Source organism: Dermacentor andersoni, unplaced genomic scaffold, assembly GCF_023375885.2.
Source record: "Dermacentor andersoni unplaced genomic scaffold, qqDerAnde1_hic_scaffold ctg00000079.1, whole genome shotgun sequence".
NCBI classification, from domain to species: Eukaryota; Metazoa; Arthropoda; class Arachnida; order Ixodida; family Ixodidae; genus Dermacentor; species Dermacentor andersoni.
The window spans coordinates 121,156-127,736 of NW_027314790.1; the positions used below are offsets into that span (position 1 = coordinate 121,156).

Genomic DNA, 6,581 nt, shown 5'->3' on the forward strand with positions numbered 1-6,581 from the left:
GCCTCGTGTGTTTACCAGAGGGAGTGATTGTGCTTGTCGCCCTATTATCCTAATAACCCTGCTCCAGACTTTGGCCTCATCTGTGTACGAGTTGATGCCCGATAAAAACGGCGGGTTCGCCTGCCTTCGGATTTTACTTTTTTAAAGTGGATAAGATTTTCTGCAGTGGGAGAAGCGCGTAGCAAACCCCACGCTTTATTCTGTTTTTTACGTGCGATCCTACAATCGTCGGTCCACCACGGGACACGCCGTTTGCAGGACAGGCCATTTACTTGTGATATGCATTTAGATGCGGCATCTATTATAAAGGCTGTAAAATACTCCACAGCTGCTTCAATTTCTAACGAGGAGATGTCATGCCATGAGATACCAGTAAGAGTTCGAAATTTGTCCCAATCAGCTGTCTCAATCTTCCACCGAGGTGCCTGTGGTGGATATTCGTTTTCTTGCGGTGTTCGTATTAGTATGGGGAAGTGATCGCTTCCGTAAGGGTTCTTTGTAACTTCCCATTCGAGTTCGGGCAGAATAGAAGGAGAGACTATGCTGAGATCGATTGAAGAAAAGGTTCTGTTTGCTAGAGAGTAATATGTGGGTTCCTTCTTATTCAGAAGGCATGCACCACAAGAAAAAAGGAACTGTTCAACAAGACGACCTCGCGCATCAATACGAGAGTCGCCCCACAGGGAGCTGTGCGCATTGAAATCGCCAAGGACAAGATAAGGTTCTGGCAATTCGTCTATAAATGACTGAAATTCATGTTTGTTTAATTTGAAGTGTGGGGGTACATAGAGCGAGCAAATGGTGACGAGTTTACTTAGAAGAACAGCTCGTACCGCCACTGCTTCAAGGGGCGTTTGTAGCTGTAACCGCTGACAGGAAATATTTTTGTGAACCAAAATGGCAACACCGCCTGATGATACGACAGCATCATCGCGATCTTTGCGAAACGTGACATACGGTCGGAGAAAGTTTGTGTGTTGTGGTTTTAAGTGTGTTTCCTGTAGACACAGCACTTTTGGATTGTGTTTTTGGATAAGCTCTTGCACGTCATCAAGGTTCCTGAGAAGTCCTCTGACGTTCCATTGAATTATTGGTGTATCCATATTGGTAATAAATAAGTGCTGTGTATACGGAAACAGAAGTATTAAAGAGATTTCAGAGCTTAGGTTCCAGAGCTCTTTCGAGGCCCTGTAACCGGGGTTTTATTCTTTTTGAAGCGTTCGAGGGAACCTCGCCGCTCCTTAGGCCCTTGGTGCGCCTTGAGGATAGGTGTTGTGTCCATTGCCTCTTGTGAGGCGCCGGACACGTGCTCTTGCGAGCGAGAAGGTTCCCGGGAAAGTCTCGCCTTGGAGGGCAAGACCCCTGCGCCCACCAGCCCGGAGGTCGATGGGGCTCCCTGAGGGATTTGGCTGCGCCGGCTGTTGCCAGCGCTGGAAGGGGCCGGGGAGGTTGGGGAGCCTCGGCTGCGCCCACCATCGGGGTCGGTGGCCCCGTCTGCTGGGTTGACGGAGCAGCGCTAGCTGCCACCGCCGCGGGGGCAGATGGCGTGACTGCCGACTCACTGGTTGTGGGTCGGACAGCCGCTGGAGGCCGTTGTGACGCTGCCCCCTGACGCGCCACATCGGCAAATGTTTTCTTGGGCAGGTTAACTTTAACTGTTACTATTTCCTTTTCTTTTTTCCAGGATGGGCACGACCGCGAGTACGCGGCGTGCTCCCCATCACAGTTTACACAGTGGAGAGCATTCTCACAAGCTTCAGAGGTGTGTTCGTGGGCACTGCACTTCGCACATGTTTGGCGGCCTCGGCAGCTCTGCGAACTGTGACCAAAGCGCTGGCATTTGAAACATCGGAGGGGATTGGGCACGTATGGCCTGACACGGAGCTTGATGTACCCGGCCTCGATTGACTCGGGCAGGACACTTGAACCAAATGTGATTATTAGGTGCTTGGTTTGTATCTCTTTACCATCTCGCCTCATCTTTATTCTTTTGACATTGATAACATTTTGCTCGCTGAAGCCCTCCAAGAGTTCAGCCTCAGTGAGCTCCAGCAAGTCATCGTCTGACACAACGCCGCGGGTGGTGTTCATTGTACGGTGTGGGGTTACTGTTATGGGGGTCTCTCCAAATGACACTAGTTGCGGTAGTTTTTCATATTGTTTTACATCGCGGAGCTCCAAGAGGAGGTCGCCGCTTGCCATCCTCGACACCTTATAGCCTGGGCCAAAAACATCAGTCAGGGACTTTGAAACAAGGAATGGTGAAATAGTTCGCACTGCTTTGTTTGACTTTTCAGAATGAATAACATGAAAGCGGGGAAAATTCTGTATTTGGTGTCCGAAAAACTGGAATAAATCTTCGGTGCGCCCCCGTTTCTGAGGGCGATGAGGAAGTTTAGCGAAAGGAGTTTCCATGAGAATGTATAAAAATTCGGCAACAGCGCCGACCACCCACCACGGAGCCCAACGAGGGGACGCGGCAGAGCTTGCATACAAGTCTGCACGACACCAGTCGTACGCCGCCACTATAACCAAATATGGTGTACCCAAGGTTGGATAGCCACACAAGGTTAACCCTTGCCGCCAAGAAGAAGGAAGTAAATAGAAAAGAGAAGAAGACAGGAAAGGTGGAATGTAAGGGAAAGACGAAGGTTGTGGGAAGAGAGAGACAGGAAAAGGCGACTGCCGATTTCCTCCAGGTGGGTCAGTCTGGAGGTGCCGTCTATGTGAAGCCGAGGCCGAAGAGGTGTGTTGCCTCCGCCGGGGGGCCTTAAAGGTCCAAACACCCAGCATCGGCTCAACCACCAGGATCCCCTTTTCCCCAGACACGGCGAAGCCGCGCACGGCTACACGCGGGAGGGTCCAACCCTCGTGTGCTCGGGTACGTGGTGTCGCAACACACCAAACGCCTGCTTGCGCAGACGGCCCTGCGGGGTGCGTGCAAATTACTACGCACAGAATAAGCACTAATTCGTGCAGTCATTCACGGGATAGGAAAAGAACAGGAATGTGGCAAATGTAACTCTAGACATTGCCACAGTGAACCCGGCTGGATGCAACTGCCAGCAAGGCATCGTGGACCACCGCAAAAAAAGGGACACAAAACACTGCCAGCAGGTGCCGATGCCGCAGTAGCAGCAGACGCTGTAGGCCAAGCCACAGTACTTGTGAGCAGTATTAGGTAGAAGGGTGGTTTGCCAGGGAAGCAACATTCTGTCCACCCATTATCGCCAACTCGTAGTCTCCCAGGACTGAACACGAACGGTGCAGTGCCCACAGGCAACGTTCTATACTCTACCGCAATGCAGTAGCACCCTCTGCAATTAATGGGTAATTTGGTAGAGCAAAAATTGATAGTTATGCGTGCAAACAGTATTGTCAGTAAGAGCAGCCCTGAATGTACACCGATATTCCTGTTCCTTCATGGCAGTAGTGTAGGATAGTGTGCTTCACCTATGTTCCTACACGAAGAAATAAATATAGGCAGTTACGAGACTGCAAACAAGACGTACCTACGTAAGCCGTGTCATGTTCCCACATTCCCCGTCGCCCTGGAAAGGTATTGCCTCCACCCCTCTCCCAAAGTCGATGCAACCCTCTCCTCTCCAAAAAACGGGAATACAAGGAAGGAAGGGACCATGTATTTGAAACCGAGTCAGCTGGGCAGGAGCTGACGTGTCTTGGCGAAGACCCTGAGTGTTCGCCCTCGTGTATGGACAAGTACTGCATCCTGGCGTAGCCTTGTCCTCTCTCGCTCAAGTCCGCTCACGCCACCACTCGTGCCACTGCCGGTTATAGTTACTCGCTGTCCTCGTCGTCGCGGAGGCTTCATAGTGGCCCCTGAACTATGTCAATGCGCTCAATTCTTAGAGTTTGCCTTGGGGGTCTATGATTTTCAGAACTTCACGAGTACATCAAACCTGGAGCGACTTCTGGAGTTTTGTAGGATTGCAACGCCAGATATACGGACCGAGACAGCGCAGCTGCTGCCAGCTTTGCGACGAATTCAACGGCTCAAGGCGACTACGTTATTCACTTCAATTGCCAGTCTTGTTGGACTGGAGTGACAAATGAAGCTGCTTACAACAATGCTTCAGATTGCATGCAGCAGCTGTGAAGTGTCTGCGTCCTGCTCCCGCCGCTGACAAAAGGCATTCATCATTGAAGCGCTGCCATAACTGACGTTCTGGCTAAGGATTCCCGGGGTTGCTGGCTGCCGGTAAGTTAGCTCTTTTCGGCAACTACAGTGCGCTGCCATGAATATGCAACTGGCCTCTTAAGACTGCTGAAAAGCAATAGTGATAGGCTGTTAGCGATGCACCATTATTTATGTGCTGGCATAAATTTGACCGCTTCAGTGGGCATAAGTGCAGCATGGTGACCACCGTGGTTGATAGGACTTCGTTCGTCATGCTACAGGTGTGTGCAGAAACCCCTCTCCTTCGCACCTTGGGAACGATTTGTCACATCATCGTAAGAGTGATTAAACCAGGGTAGGTATATGCCATGCCCATGGTTTATGGCACTCCATCAGGGCACGCGACGCCGGCGTGGAGCATGCCTAATGATCATGTGCTTAGAGGCACTGGCGGCGAAGCTTGCGCGGCTCTCGCTTGTAACGCAGAACCAGCCAGTCTGCTCGTAAATGTTAAATTGGTGGCTAAATAAAGCCTTCACCTTATGCTCGACCGATAAGTTGTCTTTCCGTCAGACATGACATAGGTGCTTGCGGTCCTCGCTGGCGGACAGTACTTTTCTGAAATCAACCTCAACAGGGCATAACAACAAAAGAATTAAACCCTGAGTTGCAGCAGCGCCTCAGGCTAAACGAGCACAGGTGCCTTGACGCTGTGAATCGCCTGCCCATCGGTATTTTTTGAGTGCCCACAAAACTAAACAAATATATAGGACAATGTTTTGAAGGAGGTGAAATTTCTGTTTTGCTATATCAATTACATCCTGACTGACAGGTTCAAGGGCAGAGCATTTGCACAACCTCGACCTAGCTTTGAGAAGGCTCGGAACGTGGGATTCATACAAAGCCGTTCAAATGCGAATGTTTTCCCAACGAGCTTCAGTATTTGGTCATGTGAATAACCGGTACGGCATCCACCCAAAGGTTCAAAAAACTTGAAGGACGATTAAGCTTCGCCTTCAAGAGTGGAACGCGATAGAGTTATCGCACCCCGTTAGCACCACCCACTCACTCATTCGCTCGGCATGCTCTTGAGTCACACAAAGACAAAACGTGCGCATGAGCAAGTGGAACGAACCAAAGAACTCGGTGTCTCGGAGGGAGAAACGATCTACGCGAGCCAAATGTCGTGATTGGCACGGACAGCCGGGCCGCGAAGCGCCATGAAGGCGGGCACGATCATGGGGCTGACGCCTCGATGGGTTCGTCCTCTATGTCGCTTGGGAGCACCACGCAGACGCATGAGTCCTCGACAGCAGCACGGCACACATCGCAGGGGACGCTTTCCCACCAGGCGCGCTATGGCGGAGAGACCACGATAGAGCGGTCCCGCATCGAACGCTGCACCTAGGAATCACGCTGTGAGGGGAAAAATGAGCCGCGTCGCCTAAACATGCGGGCTCGAGTGACGCACGGTGGAAGTTGGAAGGGGAGAGGGCGAGAAAATTTATTAAACGGAAAGGTATTGAGGCATCCTCGCACCGGTCCCAACACGGCCCCGATGCGTTCAAACGAGACGAAGGGGACAAGTAAAACTCTTGCTTTGGCTAGTTGGTTCATGCTTGAAGTAGTAAAGGCAAGGCGCAGACGACCAGGACTTAGGAAGAAGAACACAAACGACAGGACAAGCGGGCGAGTGGCGCGCCACCTGTCGGGGCAGCGCCGTACATTGCTAGGAGGGGGTCTTCGGTGTTAGCCGGAAGATGGCTTTGCGTGTGCGCCAAGCGCAGAAGAAATGTAGCGGAAAAGTACTTCGCTACGCGTTTACCGGCGACTTCTGTAATTTACATGCTCCTAATTACCGATATACGCCGCAGTATAACTTTCTACAGCACGTTCCTAAGGCAACACTGCATTCACTAGAGACGCTTTTGTGCCGCTTTGCACCGTCGAACTCATGGCTGAGTGGTAGCGTGTTCGCCTCAAACTCCGGAGACCCTGGTTTGATTCCCACCCAGCCCATCTTGCAAGTTGTTTTTATTTATGAATTGCATTCCGGCATTTCTGCGACACGAGGTCAACGATGTCGTGCTGAAACTGCCCGCGATAGCCAGTGCCCCGGCACCTGCTGATAAGCACACCTTCAGTCACTATTAGGTCTTGACTACAAGCGAAAGCTGATGTGAAACTTGTCGACTGTTCATTCTCCTTTTAACATGGTCCTGCGTAAACATGATGCGTCAGTTTGGCTTGCAGCTGGCGGCTATACCTCTCACCGTATTAACCAACTGCTTTCGTCTGTCCCCATCCTGGTGACCAAAGCCTGCCGCTGCAACTGTCTTGCGTTGCGTCTGCCTGTATAAGCCATTAGCGTATGCTTCAGGCACATTATCATGTTGAGAAGGGGTGCAGTCAATAGAAAATGAAGCCTTAGCGCTTGTTTTCG

At 51.2% G+C, this 6,581-nt stretch overlaps 1 long non-coding RNA gene across 1 annotated transcript; it reads left to right on the forward strand.

Annotated features, from left to right (window-relative positions):
• Positions 1 to 1,495: 1,495 nt before the first annotated feature.
• On the forward strand, positions 1,496 to 1,966 carry LOC140214468 (uncharacterized). Its single transcript, XR_011891390.1, has 2 exons — positions 1,496 to 1,644; positions 1,685 to 1,966. It is a non-coding gene; the product is annotated as an uncharacterized lncRNA (long non-coding RNA).
• The last annotated feature ends 4,615 nt before the right edge of the window (positions 1,967 to 6,581 follow it).